At 40.2% G+C, this 16,856-nt stretch overlaps 1 long non-coding RNA gene across 1 annotated transcript in view; it reads right to left on the reverse strand.

Annotated features, from left to right (window-relative positions):
- Positions 1 to 820: 820 nt before the first annotated feature.
- Positions 821 to 16,856, reverse strand: part of LOC131484375 (uncharacterized) — a 536,971-nt gene continuing 520,935 nt past the window's right edge. The window contains exon 6 of the long non-coding RNA XR_009248202.1: positions 821 to 1,085. This is a non-coding gene — a long non-coding RNA (uncharacterized LOC131484375). The remainder of the gene's footprint in view (positions 1,086 to 16,856) is intronic.

Genomic DNA, 16,856 nt, shown 5'->3' on the forward strand with positions numbered 1-16,856 from the left:
CTACTCTGGAAATTTCATAGTAGCAGAATAATATAATACGTGGTTCTCTGTGGCTAGTTTTTTTTTTTTTTTTTTTTTTTAATTTAGCAATCTGGGTGAATGTTTTCAAGGGTTATCCATATTGAAACATCAATTACCTAATTCCCATAGTTGGTCTTATATTTTATATAGTCTACCCATTGGATCTAATACTTCAGATGCAGAGAAGCTGTATATAATATGGGAAAGTCTTAACTGGAATTTAAGGATTATACACTGGGAAATCTGGGTTCTGGTCCTGGATTTGCCTTTAACAAACGACGTGTTCTAGGCCACTCCATTTTCCTTCTCTGGAGCACAATTTTCTATTCTACAAGTGGAACACATTTAAAAACATCAGTAGTTTTCAAAAAAATATGTTTTGAATTAGTGGAATCTCTTTGTTTTGTTTTTCTCCTTTCTTTCGTTCCTCCCTTCTCCCTCCCTCCCTTCCTTTCTTCCTCCCTTCCCTCCCTCCTTCCTTCCTTCCTTCCTTCCTTCCTTCCTTCCTTCCTTCCTTCCTTCCTTCCTTCCTTCCTTCCCTCCTTCCTTCCTTCTTCTTTCTCTTTCTTTTTTGTCAAAAAGAACTTCTTTTGTCCCCTAACATATAAAACTATGAGAATTGAACAGCTCTGGTTGAAGCCTATACTTTCTTATGAATTTACTGCTTCTTGACTCCAAATCTATCCTTTATTGTCCTGTGACAACTGAACTAGACCCTTTGTTTCAATTTTGCACCTAGAGTGACATTTGGATTTCTAAGTAGTGACACTGCAGGAGGAAGGGGACTCTCTTCCTGGTTCTGCGATACTTCTAGCTTTTTCCTCTTACTTGCTTTCCATGGAAGCCAGTGGCATGTCTGGGGGAGATGCAGTGATGCTTACTTCGGTCAAATTCCTGCCACATGTTTGTGGACATCCCATTGAATTTCAAAATCATATGGGTACCTTGCCAGGCTTTGTCCCAGGCACTCCAGCTGTTGACGTCCCACAATGGGCCCACCGGCCTCCTAGAGGAGCCTTTCCTGCTTGACTTGTCCAGCTACAATTCCTTGGCCTCCAGCACACCTGCAACAGAGAAGGGTGTTCCTTCCATGCCAGTCCAAGCTGTGGTTCCTTGTTCACCAGCCTTGGGCCAGCAACAGCGGACCAGTTCTGGCCCAGAACAACAGGCAACTTCATCATCTTTTGAGTTTTAACTACATCTTCTCCAAGAATGTCTAAATCCCAACTTTGATGAGGGCTTCCCACTTCCAAGTTTATTTTTCCCTTGGGTACTCTTCCTTGAATCTAGGTTATTCAAAATTCTCTTCAACCCCTTGTTACTAGATAATAATCCTTGATGTTAAATATTCCCTGTTTGAAGCATTATATTGTATCTATTCCCTGAGTGCACCTGGTCTAATGCAAAGCTGATGTGGAAGAAGAGACTGGAAGTTTGTCATTCACTACTCCTATATGCCTGTGGGAAAAATATGAGGGATTAATAGAGAGATACATTTTGAAAACCACTGGACTGAGTAATCTTTCAATCCTACCCTGACATCATCAGGCCCATACTGACGGCAGGTAGAGTGAACTCAGGTTGACAAAGAATTCCTTATGCAGAGATTGATAGGATCCATCACCACCTCACCAGCAGTGTTCTGGAGCAGAAAGTCCATTCAACTTGAATGAGAAGATTTGGGTTTACAACTTGGATCCATGGCTAAATATAAGAGATATACTTAGTCAAAACATAGAATCGACGTGAGCCTTAGTGTCCTCATTTATAATTTGGGATGTGTAACTCTTCCCTGTGGATTTCATAGGATTGTTATAAAGATCATTATGATAGGATACATGGCATTTAATTGTATACCTTGGTCATCAAATATCATAGTGGGTGTGATATCTCTTGCTTTTGTTATCACAATCTTTCTTATTTCTCATATTGAAAAATTGAGGCCCAGGAAAGATTTAAAATTTACCTAAGATCACATCACTGATAGATTCCTCTTTGTGCTTGTCCAATGCAATATGCTTTCCTCATAACATGTTTTAATGACATATAGGAAAATCATCCCAGAATGATCTACAATATACTATCATGGTTTGAATTAGTATCTGTAAGGAAATATCATTTGTAAATACATAGAAGTTTATTTTCTAAAATTTATTCAAATTTTATATTAAAGAGTTATTCCTGATTTTCAACAGAGATTTCTGATGTTCTCATTTTCACCAGAAGAGGCCACTATGATCCAACTTAATGAATTTATTATCACATTGATTAATTCCATTTAGCTTAGAAAATTGCCAGGCACTTTAAAAGGCGATGATTAGGAATATGTCTTGCTTTTCTTGCTACTCTTCCTTTTTTATATTTTTTATTTTATTTTTAATTTTTATTATTTTTTAGTGTCTTATTTATTTTTGAGAGAGAGAGAGAGAGAGAGAGAGAGAGAGGGTATGAGTGGGGGAGGGGCAGAGAGAGAGGGAGACACAGAATCGGAAGCAGGCTCCAGGCTCTGAGCTGTGAGCACAGAGCCCGACTTGAGGCTCAAACCCACGAACCGTGAGATCATGACCTGAGCCGAAGTCAGCACGCTCAACCGACTGAACCACCCAGGCACCCTAGAAAAATCACTGTCTTAATATGAAACATTTCTTATAGGGTCTCTTTCTGTTTTGTTCTTAGGAGACTCTTCTTCTAAAAGAATGTTTTCTTTGAAAAAAGTTCGGGAGATGGAAGACAGAAAGAACATAAATGAAGACTATTAGAATTTCTGTACTATTCTAATCCTATATCTGAATTTAGAAGATACTTTTCTATTGCTAAACTTTATGTTCCCCACTGTATCCCCAAATGCAGAGGTTATAGGACCTTTGACATCCCAGGAAAAGTCACTGAAGTAAAACTTAAAATAGATAAGGCATATGGGTTTCTTTTCCTAAAGAGGAAAAAAGACCATTTGTGAACCCAAAGACATTTACAGGCAAATCTATTGTGAGTGATTTTACCAATGAAACTTAAAGATCTGAAAAACGATCTCTTCCGGACCTATGTTTTCAAATAAAGATCCTCCCTATAGCACACTATATATGCAAATATTTAAGGTAAGTACAATATAGAAAAAAAAAGTCATATTTGCAGAAGAGATGAAAACCATGGATTGAAAGTTTTAAATGCTCATCCTGCAGCTCTGAAATGAGAACTAACATTTCTAGATCAGGGTGACATTAAACATTGTCCAAATCTGATCTGTAATGTTTGCCTCCCTTGAACACGTCACTCCTACCTGTGGGCACTTTTCTTCATGTGCGCCAGGCAGGATAATATTCTGATAAGGGAGAGAAGTCTGAGAACTGTGTTTCTATGAGCCTCTCTCCCCAATTGCTCTGGAAACTGGTGCTTGCCAAGCTGCGTACGTGGTGCTAGGTTGTAGATCTGAGAAGGTGTAGTCTTTGCCCTCCTAAATCCCCCGTACAACCATGAGGACGGACACGCAAGTGGATGAAAACTACACACACAATAGGCATCAATACCTAGCAAGATGCAAAGAAAACACGGAACAGACATCTCAGTATTTCCTGGGTGTCGGGGGAGCCTGCCTCGTCACAAATTTCATTTGCTGATTATCTACACTGCACATTTTTCAAGAGACTATGAGGATGCAAAACCAAGAAACATTGCAATTCTCCCTTTGATAAAGCAGTGTCTCAGTATGATAGAATGATTTAGACTACATGCATGTAATTATTTCTTTGCGACTACCTATGTATGCCTCCATATTCTTTATGGAGCTTTACGCTGTGCTAAAATTTAATATTCCTTTTGAATAATTGTCAGTTCTACTAATAAACTAATTTGGTGGTTCTCTTGAGGCCAACCGAGTGATTGGTTTTGTGTCCGATTACTGTTGAAAAAGCACATTTACTCCAATAGATGGCACTGTGATATAAATTAGTAGAGTTATGAAATTGAAAATTAAAAAAAAAAAGTAATCATGATCTTTTTTTTCCCCTCAAGCAGACTTTATGAAGCATTAATCAATTCAGAGAAGGTAATAAAGTGCCTGGAAAATGAATCCCAATGTTATTTAAATTATGGCTGTTTATCAGTAAACAGAAGAAACTGATGGCCCACCTATTGGAGTCTACCAAAAGGCAAGCTGGTCAAAATAGATTTGACCCCTAATAATGTTTGGGGATATTTTTGATGCACAGAATACACTCTGGATTTGTTATTATTTGTAGGATGAATTCCGTTATCATTTTCCTTTCAAGGAGTCAACTTTGACAATCCCCACGTTGAAATCAAATGGGTCTGCAGGCACTTCTTTTGTAATCTTGAAAATCCTGCCAGCTCTTTGCCTGAGACACGGGTCTCTTTAATGTCAGAAGGATGTTTGTCTGCCAGGGTGAGCTAACATTTATTTTTGTTCTAAATTAGAAAAACAATAGGACCGAATCAGCTTGACATGACATTTAGCTGAACACCGCCAGGGAGGTTTGCATTGGTGAGGATGAAGAAATAGAGAGAGAGAGATGAGCCCCCACAAGGAAGCCTGTGCTGCAATCAGAAAGGTGATGTGTGAGGCGAGGCTGGTGGGACACCAGGGGGCTGTTTCCTGATCCTCAGAAACCTGGGATGACAGGAGTGTGGGCACAGTTTGCAGAACGTCCACGGTCAGTCCGGCATTTGGTTCTCGGCAACGTTTTGGGTCAGAGATGAGAAAGCAAAGGAGAATGAAGTGTTACCGTGTTCTGATGGAGACGCTGAGTGATGCGGAAGGTGGTCTTGCGTTAGGGCACAGGCGGCTTTCGAGAAGAGTGTTTGACCCAAGTGGTTTTTCACTGTGATGATCCGTCAGTGACCAAAAAGAGAAAATCTTCACCTTAAGAAGTCTGCTTTACGAAATTAGTCAGTCAGAGAAAGACCAAAATCATATGCCTTCACTCATCTGAGGACTTTAAGAGACAAAACAGATGAACATAAGGGAAGCAAGAGTAGTATAAAGGCAGGGAGGGGGACCAAACAGAAGAGACTCATAAATATGGAGAACAAACAGAGGGTTACCGGAGGGGGTGTAGGAGGGGGGGTGGGCTAAATGGGTCAAGGGCACTAAGGAATCTACCCCTGCAATCATTGTTGTACGATATGCTAACTAACTTGGATGTTAATTGAAATAAATAAACAAACAAATAAATAAATAAGTAAGTAAGTAAGTAAGTAAATAAATAAATAAATAAATAAATAAATAGAAGCCTGCTTTCTTTGGGTTTACTATTTTGCGACGTGAGGTGACATAAGGGTTAGAAGTTATACTCTTGTAAATGAAGATCCACATCAAGACAGTGGGATCCAGTGGGAAAGAGTGGGACACATGGATTCTGCCATTTCATCTGTGGGCCTGCGTTTTCTCATTTATACAACAGTAGGGAAGAAAAGATTATTTCTAGAATCCCTATTAACACTAAAAAGCCTACTACTATCTCATTTTCCTGACGCTGAACGGTATAAATTCTGTTAAAATTTAATGACCTCATTAACCACAAATGGTAAATTATATTTTAGAATGGAAAGCTGAATTATTCATTCATAAGTCTGAGAACGGAGAAGTAGGTTTTTAGGTTTTCCTGACATTGTCAGTGTTTTTGGAAGCAAGTTCGATAGACAGAACAATTCAACTTCCTTTACAGAGTTTGGCTTTGTTTCCCTCCCTCCCTCCTTTCCTTCTTTCCTTCTTTCCTTCTTCCTCCAGATATTTATTGATCAACTATTGTATGCTAGAGACTATATGGGGTACTTGGGATAAAGCAGTTGTAAGTCCAACCTTGACGCTTTCTTTTAGAGCTTACAGTCTGGTAGACAGTCAAGTTAACAGGACACAGGACACAGAAAGATGTGCTGAGAAGAGTGGGAATATGGACTGCCACATTAGGCTGCAACCTTCCAATTCGAAAGCAGAGTCCTCCTCTCTGTGCCCATCTATTTCCTTGCATCTCACCTTATCCAGGTTCAAGGATGGTGCCTTCACGTTCCTCAAGACTCTTGTGCCAAGGGCAAAGACCTCTAGATACTATCCTCACTAGTTTCCTAGGATTCCAGAACAAAATCTCACAAGCTGGGTGAGAAATTAACTTGAGAAATTAATTTGATCACAGTCATGGAGGCCAGAAATTCAAACTTAAGGTGTCAGTAGGGCCATGATCTCTCCAAAGGACCTAGGAAAGGATTCTTTGCCTCTTCTAGCTTTTGGTGGCTGCTGGCAATCTTTGGAGTTCCTTGGCTTGGGGCAGCATAGTTACAACCTTTGCCTCCCCCCCATCATGTGGTCTTCCCTCAATTCTCTCATGTTTCTTCAGATCTCTCTCTCTCTCTCTAAAATACACCAGTCACTGAATTGAAGGGCCACCCTACTCCTCCAGGACATCACCCAAAGTTGATCAAATCAGCCATGATTCAATTTCCAAATAAGGTCACATTCAGTTTCCAGATGGGCATGAATATTTGGCAGGTACTATTTAACTCAGTACACGACTTAGCAGCCTAAGTTAAAAGGAGATATGAAGGGAAAAAAGCAGAAGTAGAGATTGCATTTGTTAACATAACACAGATATTTTTAATGATGGTGCATATTATATGTGTTTATTAAGAGAAAATGGAACATGGTTTAGTGAAAACATATGTTTATGCATTTATAATGAATGGTGTTCCCATTTAAATGTTATAGTATACATTCCGTTCATAGAGGCCTGGATTCCGGGCGGATCGCAGGGAGCTGAAATCCTGGAGTGTTCCTGAGTCTCATGGAGATCAGTTTAGCCTCATCCTCACTGGCCACCAAGCTAGAGTACCGTGTCCTTTTCGTTCCCCTGCCCATCCTTCAGAGAAGACACTAATGAGTCGGTCAAAAGAGATAGTCCACAAGATGATGCAAAGTGCAAAGTCTGAGAAATATTAGAATAATTAGCCTCTGAATTATTGAGAATGTGAAGAATTCTTGACAATATAATGATTCCAGTAAATTTCCTTCCAATTTTCTTCAATTCAAAATCAATTTCAAATTTGCTTGTCTTGCCATTAAAGATGACATATTTAATACAAAGGAGTTTAAACAATGATAACACACAATCCTTTTATGGTAGATTTGTTGCTAAGCCCTCAAACCACAAATCAAACACCTTAAGACAAGATTTATGCTCTTTTCCATTTTTTCAGGCCTTGGAGAATTTTCATCAGGGGAGAATTGGGTTTACAAGTAAAACTAATGTTCTGAAGTGTTAGGCTTTTCCCCTTGATAGGTCAGACCCCAGTAGAGTGTGGATATGGTCTCCACTGTGTCCACTCTCCCTCCCTTCCTCCCTTCCTTCCTCCTTTCCTTCCTTCCTTTCTTCCTTCCTCCCTCCTTTCCTCCCTCCCTTCCTTCCTTCCTTCCTTCCTTCCTTCCTTCCTTCCTTCCTTCCTTCTTTTTGCCCTCAGGGACTACAAATGGTTTCACAATGAGAGCTGAAAATCCTCTGGTGTGTGAATTTCTTTGTAATGCTGTCCTAAATGTCTCCAGGAGACAGAGTTCAAGCTTTGCCTTCAAGCTTTGCATCCAGAAAATGGTAACTATGTGAGGTGATATACATGTAATTAGCTGGATGGTGGTGGTCATTTCACAATGTATTCACGTATCAAAACATCAAGTTGTAGACTCTAAATTATACAATTTTTATTTATCATTTATACTTCAACAAAGCTGAAGGAAGGCGAGAGCTAATTCTATGAGTTCAAGCGCAGTTTCTAGAATCGTGTACTTAGGTCCACAAATGGGCAGAAGTGGGCAGAGATTTTTAAAACAAATAGGCTTGTTCAAGATCACTCAGGGGGTCTGGAGCATGCTTGAGAGTGCCACAGAGCTTCCTGCCAGCACCTGGGTGTCTGGAGCTTTGGGCGAATTGTATGAACTTCACAGCTTGCCAATTCAGAAAGGTGCCTCCTGGCCACAGAAGCCCTGCACGAGGTTCCCTTCCTCTTGTCCACACAGGCTGAGCAACGCTGGATTCTGTCCTTCACCCATCCCCTCAACTGGACAACTTCTGCAGCTATAACTCACACACCCAGAGGGGGCAGCCCTGGGTCTGTGTTTCAGGACAGACTTTTCTTCTTTACCCTTCACTCCCTCTAGTTTTGCTTACTAGTCCTCATTTGCTATGATGCTCACTTCCCCGACAGACAAAAGAGATTTTAGAAGTTGGAGAAACAGGGGCGTCTGGGTGGCTCAGTCAGTTGGGTGTTCGACTCTGGCTCAGGTCATGATCTCACCGTTCAGGGGTTCGAGCCCTGTGTTGGATTCTGTGATGACAACTCGAAGCCTGGAGCCTGCTTCCGATTCTGTGTCTCCCTGCCTCTCTGTCCCTCCCCCACTCGGGTTCTGTCTCTCTGTCTCTCTCTCTCAAAAATAAATAAACATTAAAACATTAAAAAAAAAAAAAAGAAGTTGAAGAGATACCAGTTGCTTATCTTTACCAGTAATCACTGAGCACATGATTATTTAGCAAGTGTCAACTATCCAGAAGGTACTATGCACAAGGAGGCAGTGGAACCCAGGGGTTATTAGTGGAGACTGGCTGGATGTGGATTCTGACTGTTTCCACCCCTTCCATTTGTAAGACTTTAGATAAGTTATGTGAAAAGTTATTATTCCTCCCCAGACAGACTGATTTTAGCAGCTAAAAATAGGATTATATGGATTAAAAGGACTAATACATGTAAAGATTTTTTTAAGTAGAACAAGTGTTTGGCACACCCAAAAATGTTACAATTAAGCATTATATTTTTAATAAATGAAGTATAAATGCAATAAGACACTTAGGCACTCATCATAAAGAACGTATCATCTCATGGACCCTACTTTAAATATTTTGGAAATAATTATTGAGTAATTTCCAAGCATCAGCACCTGATTTTACTAATAACACAGAGAAAAAAGAATTAATGAGACAATGTTTGCCCCTAGTAATGACTTTTTCTTCATTCATGAATACACAGTTATAATCTTAAATCTAATTTTGGCAAGTCTGAGTTGAATATATTTGATGCTCAAGGTAAGAAAGTGTTCATGGGTTTGTAGGTTAGTTTTTAATTCCACTAGAAATACTCTAGTATTTCATCTGTCTCCATTTGTGCGTGTGTGTGTGCGAGAGAGAGAGAGAGAGAGAGAGAGAGAGAGAGAGAGAGAGAGGGAGGGAGGGAGGGAGGAGGGGGAGAGAATTCTGAAGGTCTTACTCAATATTTCTTATAATCCCACTTAAAATAAATGAGAGAGGCTTCTGGCTTCTTTCTCAGGGGAAAATGACTTTGAGCCTGCTGATAATCTCTGTGCTCAGCTCATTAATTTTATACCTAACAAGATCATAAACATTTTCCGGAACTCAATATGAGATGATATCAGGAAGAAGTTTCCAGTAAAACAAAAATCCAAACTCCTCTGTCACTTAAGGTTTTTGGTTTTTCGTTTGTTTTTGGAAGTAAATACTATGATCACATCTATAGATATCAAGTTTCTCCACATGAAGGATTCACCTGGAAACATGCATGCGTCTTGCAGAATTTGCCAACTGAATGCCAGGATAACTGCTGAGTATCCCCTAGGGTGGAACTCATTGATGAGGCTCTTCGCTGACCATTATTATTCTGGAAAACCTTCTAAGGCCCTGGGTCTGGCTTTCATGCTTGTGGGCTCATGGCAACCTGACTGGTCAGTATGCCCAGTTCAGGCCTGTCTCTATGACAGCTTCACATGGACTAACCCAAGGGCACCGACCTATGGACCAGAATGCTAATTTCTTCATTTTCTCCATTTGCACTAAAAAGAGAACTGTCCAAGAATACCGGGAGGCTGACATGTCCGCGACCTGAGTTGTCCCCAACTAATGGCAAATTATTCTGGAATGTTAAGTAATCAGAAGGTGACTTGGTGAATTTGAAATGAGAATAAGGGAAATCTTGTAGGGGATATTCCCAGAAGTGGATTTACTGTGTCAAATGGAATGAACTTGACCCAAAGCGCTACACGTAAGGATGTCTTTCCTATCCTCTATGAGCATTGAACATCCTAATTTGTTTCTCTTAAAATTGCTTTGAAAACCACAATGATCTGGGGCGCCTGGGTGGCGCAGTCGGTTAAGCGTCCGACTTCAGCCAGGTCACGATCTCGCGGTCCGTGAGTTCGAGCCCCGCGTCAGGCTCTGGGCTGATGGCTTGGAGCCTGGAGCCTGTTTCCGATTCTGTGTCTCCCTCTCTCTCTGCCCCTCCCCCGTTCATGCTCTGTCTCTCTCTGTCCCAAAAATAAAAAAAAATAAAAAAATAAATAAAAAAAAATGAAAACCACAATGATCTATCACTCCATGCCTATCATAATGGCAGAGCAACATGTGACAACAGCAAAGGCTGGCAAGGATGTGGGGAAACCGAATCCTCATGCACTGCTGGTAGGAATGCAAAATGGTGTAGTCGATCTGGAAAGGCGTTTGGCAGCCTCTTGTAAAACTAAACATGTAATTACCATATGACCTCACAATTGAATCCTTGGGCACTTATCCCAGAGAAATGTCACACTGCTCCTGAAATTACACAAATGTATTGAGTTGCAGTGATGTTGCCAATAATCATTAGTTGAAAAACTTGATTAGAAAACTGAATAACATCTTCATAAAGAAAAACAAAAACGTGTGCAACAAATGTATAGAAAATTGTCTGAGGGAATGTGTACCAAGATACTAAGTTGTTATTGGGCAGGCTAATGGTAGGTGATTTCTTTTTGTCATTCTAAAATTTTTCTGAAGTACTCTATATTACTTAAATAATGCAAACTAATCATTTAAAAAATTTTTTAAATGTTATTTTAGAGAGAGGGAGTGGGGAAGAAGGGCAGAGGGACAGAGAGAAAGAGAGAATCTTAAGCAGGCTCAGGGGGGAGCCTGATGTGGGGCTCGATCCCACAACCCTGGAATCTTGACCTGAGCCAAAATCAAGAGTTCGTTGCTCACTCGACTGAGCCACCCAGGTGCCCCACAAACAATAATTTTTTACATATTTCAAAAGGAACGTTTTTGTTGTATGAATATTTTAAAATCCTTCCTACTATTATTTCAAAGCATCATTAGCATTTAATATCCAATAAGTGTCGGTTATCTTTTTTAAATCAAACTTTTTATTTTGAAATAATTGTCTGGTCACGCGCAATTATAAGAAATAATACCGAGAGGTTCTGTGTACCCTTTACACAGTTTCCTATAATGGTAACATCTTGCAAAATTATAGCAGAACATCACAGCCAGGATATTGCCATTGATACAGTCCACAGATCTCATTCAGATTTCCCCAGTTTTACTTCTGGTCCTGTGTGTGTATGTATGTATGTGTGCGTGTATTTAATTCTACATCGTTTCACTACATGATGTAGATTCATGTGTCCATCACCACCAGGATTTCTTGTGTTGCCCTTTTATAACCACATTGACCCCTCTTCTGCCACGCCCAACAGTCCCTAACTCCTGGCAACCACTAATTTAATTTTCCATTTCTATAATTTCGTCATCCCAAGAATGTTATACAAATGGGATCACATAGTATTTGACCTTTTCAAAGTGGCTTTTATTAATCAGCACAAGTCCCTAGAGACTCATAAAAGCTGTTGTATGTATCAAGCGCCCATTCCTTTTTCACTGCTGAGTAATATTCCACTGTATGGATGTACTGCCCTTTGTTTATCTACTCATTCACTGAAGGACAGCTGGGTCATCTCTAGGCTTGAGCTGTTATGATAAAGCTATTATGGATGTCTGCGTACCGGGTTTTGTGTGACTATATACTTTTTTTAGCTAGTTAGCGGCAACATCACTGCAAATCAATACATTTACCTCTATTGTGTAATTTTAGTAGGTGTTTGATATTGTATATGTACATTCATATTTCTATATATTGTGCATAGATACATTATATATATTGCGTTTATATACGTTGTATATATTATATATATAGTGTGTGTGTATATAGTGTACCTACATCCTACATATTGTATATACTTATTTACAGAGAAAGAACGGGTATGGTGGAGGAAGTGTCTGTAATTAGACACAGCCTCGTCTCACATTCCAGTTTGGCTATTTACTGACTGTGTAATCCGAGTATGTCACTCAGCATTTGGAGTCTCAATTTCCTTATCCAGAAACTAATTACAGCTGGTATATTTGTCATAAAGGTACATAGCATTTGGTACATAGTAGGTGCTCACTAAATCATGACTGCTGTTTCCGGAGGCCAGAACAACATTTCTTGGGTATGCGTAGGGCAACACTTTTGTGTTGTGTTGAAAAGGCAAAGCATTTGATTCCCAGAGCAGTGGCCTTTGGCCCTCGCCAGGCTGGGTCATATTAGGAGATTACTGACAAACAAAGGCCACCGCTATGAAATCTCTGTGCAATTCTGTTCATAACCCACGGCAACTTTTCTTCTTATTTTGGCAGCATGATTTAATGATTCTTTCTAGCACACGCCACATAAAGAGGCAAACAGTTTTAGTTAATTCTTAGGATTATGACTGAAGGTTGACCTCTTCCTTATAAAAGTTCAGTTCCAGACATTTGATAAGAATTTATTCCGATTTCTCTGGCAGCTTCCACTTTGGTTCAGAACTTCATCACGTCTCGTGTAGAATGTTCCAGCAGCCTGCTAGCCCATGTCCACACTTTCCCCAGCTCAGCCTGGCCTCTGCAGCACAGCCAGCATGCACTTTCTAAAAATAAGGATTTTCTTATTTTTATTATGCAGCTTTTGATATTTGAAACAATTATCCCAGTGAGTAATGAGATGTCCTGCAGGATTCTTGTTTGCAAAAAGAGGCTTGTGAGGGTTGAACAAAAATGAAATTGGCTTTGATGCTTACATGGGGTGCTTTTCTTCCCCAGAACCCAGAGTAAAAAGTTCCAAGCCCCCTTTGTAGGGGAAAAGGATAAACAACAACTCGGGACGTGGCAAGGTGGGGGCGGTGTGCTGGGGAGATTGGTCTCATATGACATCGCCTTTTCCAAATCTTCTCTAAATATTCTGCCTGTGTAGATAGCTGTGATATGCTTGTTTGGTGAGGAAAGGATGGGAGAAGACGTGAAATGCAGATCCCTTTGAAGTGTGCATAAACAGGTCTGGACGCCAGCTGACAATAACAACAAAGGACCAACATATTTTGAGCATCGACTTCGAGCAGGTCTTTCCATGTGCTGTCTCATCTAATCTTCACAGCAATCTTACAGAGCTGGTATCATCAACCCTCCTGCGAAGACCAGAACGTAGTGGCTTGGAGATGCGCGGTAACTTGTTCCAGGGACTCTCATCAAGCCAAGGCAAAGCCAAGATCCTCTGAACCCCTGGGCATTACACTTGCCCTTGCTTCCCCCAGCGCCCTGCAGTGAAGCCTATCACAGCCTCCCAGTAGTACGCATCCAGCATCTACGTGTGTAACTTTTTGTGATACTTTCATCCCAATAAATATTTACTGGATGTTCACAGCTCATCCAATATAATGCTTTTCCTCTCTCCAAGGTTTAATATTAAATAGATATTGTTTGTTTCGCCTCCTGGATACCCATTTTCTATATGCGATGGCGTTATCAGCCTGCTGTGAAATGTGGGTAGGAGAAGACACGAACTCAAAACTCTGGAATGTGCACACAGGGCATCTACACGGAGCATTTGAAATCATCTAGTCCAAAGACCTCACAGTTCTTCTGTTAATGACCATTTCTTATTTGTTGTGTGACCTTTTACTACATGTGATTAATACAAGACAACTGGCTATAGGTTTCAAGAGTATAGGGCAGACTTGTGCTTATGTGCTAATAATTTTCTGCCTCCCACCTAGTACCCCACGCCAATACAAATAGGAATCAGGCAAACACAACAAACAACAAACAGAAATTTCTGTGGTAAACTTAGAGATAGATCATGGCAGATGCATGACAGAAGCATAGTTAAAGCCTGATGGAAACCTGGTCTGCTTTACCCAATATTAACATGTAAAAAATTTTTTTAATGTTTTATTTGCTTTTGAGAGAAAGGGTGGGGGGTGGGGCAGAGAGAGAGAGAGAGGGAGACACAGAATCCGAAGCAGGCTCCAGGCTCTGAGCCATCAGCACAGAGCCCGACGCAGGGTTCGAACTCACAGACCGCGAGATCATGACCTGAGCCGAAGTTGGATGCTCAACCGACTGAGCCACCCAGGTGCCCCAATAATCTATTTTAACTGAGTGAAATGAAGGCTAGATAAGGGACATAATTTGAACCATGAAATGTTCTTACTTATGAGGATTATTACCACTATTTTCCATCCTCATTACTTCCCAGGGGGAAATGAATCCTTTGGGAAACTACGTTTTTGGGCTCTTTGTTGGTAGGAAAGGAATTATTGAACCTTCTCTGCGTGTACTTGTACGTGCATGTGCACACTCACACACATACACACACATTCACAGTTGTAACCACTTAAAGACCAGCTTACATCTTTCTTTCAAACAAAGCAAGGCGTGTTTCTTCCCAGCACAATTTTAAAAATGATCAAAATATGCCAAGAAGAAAATAAAAATTATGCTTATTTTCCCACTAATCTGAACAGTTAAATTCACTTAGGGGAAATGATGGAATAAAAAAAAAAAGCTCTTTTACAGTAGGTTGTAACCATACTAATATTCACCAAAATTTCAGTGACTTTGTCAAGAAGTTATGCCTCTATTTTATGATTTTAACGCATATTTTTACTTACACTGAACAGTGTCTTTTAAAAAGCAAATATAACTAGTTATAATGACACAAACACTGAGCTTCAGTCTACGAATCTCTCCACTCGAGAATTAACCTCTGTGAAAGATAAGCTTCGTTGGTGACCTCATTCCTTTGTCAAATACCCAAAGATCCACTACTCAGTCAATGCATGTTATCTTTTCAAATTAAATCCTCTTGTCGTGAGCCTGATAAAGATGATTTAAGTCCTTGGAAAAACATGATTTTATCTTCGTTTTCTACATTTTACTGAAATGAATGTACTTCTTCTCCCTGTTTTCTTTTTAATTTCAAGCACTGGGGTTTAAAGTTGATTAACCGCCATTATTAAACTAAAGTACATGTAAATGAGAATAGATTTTCTTCTGAGAGAAAATACTTTTAATCTTCAAAGGAAAAATACTTTCTGCTACTCGGATCTACGTGAGAAGACAGAAAAATGTGGCCTCCTTCTGGTAGGAAGTCAGAAAGAGGCCCACATTCTGCATGTTACAATGAAGAGCTGGGATAAAAGACTCAGTAGAATAGGGAACAATGGTGTCATGGAGACCAGGACCTGGGGAAGAGAGGAGGTCTGGTGTCTGGGAACCCTTCGAACTGTCAGTCAATGCAATCCCCAGAAATTTCCCTTCCTTTGAAAAGGTCTGCATCATTTGGTATAATATAGTGAATTGGTACTCATTAATTACTTTAGGGCATTATGAACTGTCTAATTCAAAACAAGGGAAGCTTCCAGAAAGAGTCTTCCATGGTTAAAGCTTATTCAGGACCACCCTTCCTTACTATGACTGGGCCAGGCAATCTCTGGTGTATGGAGGGAAGGACACCTCTCCGAATACCCCTCTGTGTGAAGGGTGTACATGGGATTCTTGGTAGGAAGGCTACTTGGTAGGTAGCCTTGGCTACAACTTGCCAAAAATCAAGATTACATGAGACTGGACCCTATCACTCTGGGTAGTGGATGAGACCCCACCCCTTGGAGCTTGGTAAGCTCAGGTGGATTTCTCAGTTGAGCTATGTGGCAAGCAAGGAGGCATGATGACCACAGCCCATCTTTGAAATGGGGTTTGTCATCCCCTTTATAGTTCTGAGAAAGTAAATATGAGCAGCGTTTTAACTTCAGAATGATGGGGCTCTGTGGGACAGGGTGACATCAAATGCTACAGAATCAAGTCAGGCAGCAACAAAGCCAAAGGCAGAAAGCGTAACTGAATCAGTTGACATGTCTGCTGAATCACCCTTTTCATCTCAGTAGAGGCCAACAAAGTAACCAAAGACAGAAATGAAGCCGAGGTAGACTAACTAAGAAGCAAGAGGGTGATCCAGAATTTTTTTTTGCCAAAAAACTCTTCTCTGTAATGACCCTAAGGGACAAGTGGTGGAGGAGGGTGGAGAGGAGTGAACAGGTCTCTCTCTGCAAAGGCAGGCTGCAGGGAACCACGAGCCACAAGAGATGGGCTGGCATCTTATTCTGGAATGAATATTTGAGTGGAGCATTCATTTTATCCAAATACTGGTTGAAAATATTAAAAACTGTGTTTTTCTTGTCTAAAAAATAATTGTAGGATTGTGTCATTACATAAAAATTAACCTGAAAAACTTGTATGGGATCTATTCAAATTTTCGACTTGGTATGGGGAGAAATTATTCCTAGGTAACTCAAGTTAAAGTAATCATGGGAAATGAAATGAAGTTGTGTTTTGTTGTACTTTATGAGTTATCGTTAACATAATTGTTGCAGGAGGAAGAAAGGGAAAAATATATGGGAAGAGAAGGGAAAATTAGAAGAAAGAAGGAAAGCATACGGATGAATTTTCCTTGTTCCTTATCACACACGGATTCACACTGAGCACCAGTGGATTGACTTGTCAAAGTTTTAGAGTGTATCTATGAGATCTGTTTTATATCCTACATTCTATTCTATATCTATGGTATCCAGGATAGAGCTCACATCCCCTTATACCTTAATCTTAGTTTTCTCATTCTGAATCCATCCATGGATTTCAAATAATAATATTTAAAGGAAGCCAGAA

Source organism: Neofelis nebulosa, chromosome 9 (assembly GCF_028018385.1).
Source record: "Neofelis nebulosa isolate mNeoNeb1 chromosome 9, mNeoNeb1.pri, whole genome shotgun sequence".
NCBI lineage: Eukaryota > Metazoa > Chordata > Mammalia > Carnivora > Felidae > Neofelis > Neofelis nebulosa.